The following is a 1,454-nucleotide window of genomic DNA, read 5'->3' as shown; positions in this document are numbered from 1 at the left end:
ATTATTTGTTAAAATAATATTAAATAATATTTTTTTTGACAATGAAACTATGGGTTTGCATAATATACGCCCTTTCAATTTTTGATTACTCAATGAGAAGATCAACGAGTATAAGAAATGAAATGAACAAGTATTATATATAGAAGAGTAAATTACACCCTTGAATAGCTACGCAAACAATGATATTCATTTAATGACATTTTATTAAATATTTTTTTTTTAAAATAAAAACTAGATTTAAAATTATATAATAACATAAATCACATATATCAATCTATAATTATCTTTTTGTGTCATCAAAATCTGCAAAATTAATGGCAATAATATAATTGTATATATTTTTAATTTTAACGCAACTTAATAATATATCTTTGATTATAAATTTAAATTTATAGGTCGAACTATATTTTACTTGAACGTAAAAAGTAAGTTCAAACTTAGGTGCAATTTCAGATTATACTACGTGATAAATATTTCACGTAAAAACAAAAGAAAATCTAGTAATTATTATAATTTTTCTTATTGAATTATAGTTTTGGTAATCATTATAGTCGGAATCTTATTTTATATTAATTGGATTATATTTATGTCGCCAATTTTAATTTTTAATTAAATTCTTAACTTAAAAAAATATTAACTATTTTTTTGAAGTGATTCATAATTCAATTACTACAATTGTTTATAACTAAAATGAATATATTTTGTTATACATATTTTCTAACATAAATATATCTGCAATATTTTAAATATTGATATTATATTTTTATGAGTGAATATTTTTTTCCCGTGCACGCCACGAGTAACTACTATTTTGCAGAAAATAAAATAATAGTAGAAGATAGCTAGCTTGTTGGCTAAATATTCTCATTAAAACTTTAAAACTAAATTTATTTTAGAAAAATCATGTGAATTATAAAAACATCATACTACTTCAGTTTTTTGGTGTAAAATATTTATTTAATTAATATACATAAATGATGTAAAGACTTTTTCAAAGTATTAGATATTTAAAAATATCTAACTTATGTGGTAATCATTTTTAAAATAATTGATGAGGGTTGTGAAGTGAAATAATATAAAATATTTTATATTATAAATACATACAAATTAAACTCTTAAAATATAAATAAAACTTACTTAATAAGTAAAACTTACTTAATGTTACTCTCTTCATAAAATTTTTAAATTAAATTTATTTATAATGTCGGGTGTAAATTGTTTTACATTGTCAATTAATTGTAATCGTTAAATTATTATAGATATTTAATTTTTATCAAAATTATTTGTAAAATAATCTCTATAAATATTTGTGATATTTAACTGTGTAAAATTTTTTATATTAAAATTACATAGCAATTAAACTCAATATTTTTACAATATCCTTCAATTGACTATACTCTTTTTATTCCTACCGTATTTTTTAAAGAAGAGCATTTAGGAGAATTTCACTCTTT

This window comes from Cicer arietinum, chromosome 6 (assembly GCF_000331145.2).
Source record: "Cicer arietinum cultivar CDC Frontier isolate Library 1 chromosome 6, Cicar.CDCFrontier_v2.0, whole genome shotgun sequence".
In the NCBI taxonomy this organism is placed as follows: Eukaryota; Viridiplantae; Streptophyta; class Magnoliopsida; order Fabales; family Fabaceae; genus Cicer; species Cicer arietinum.
This window is presented reverse-complemented; position numbering follows the sequence as displayed.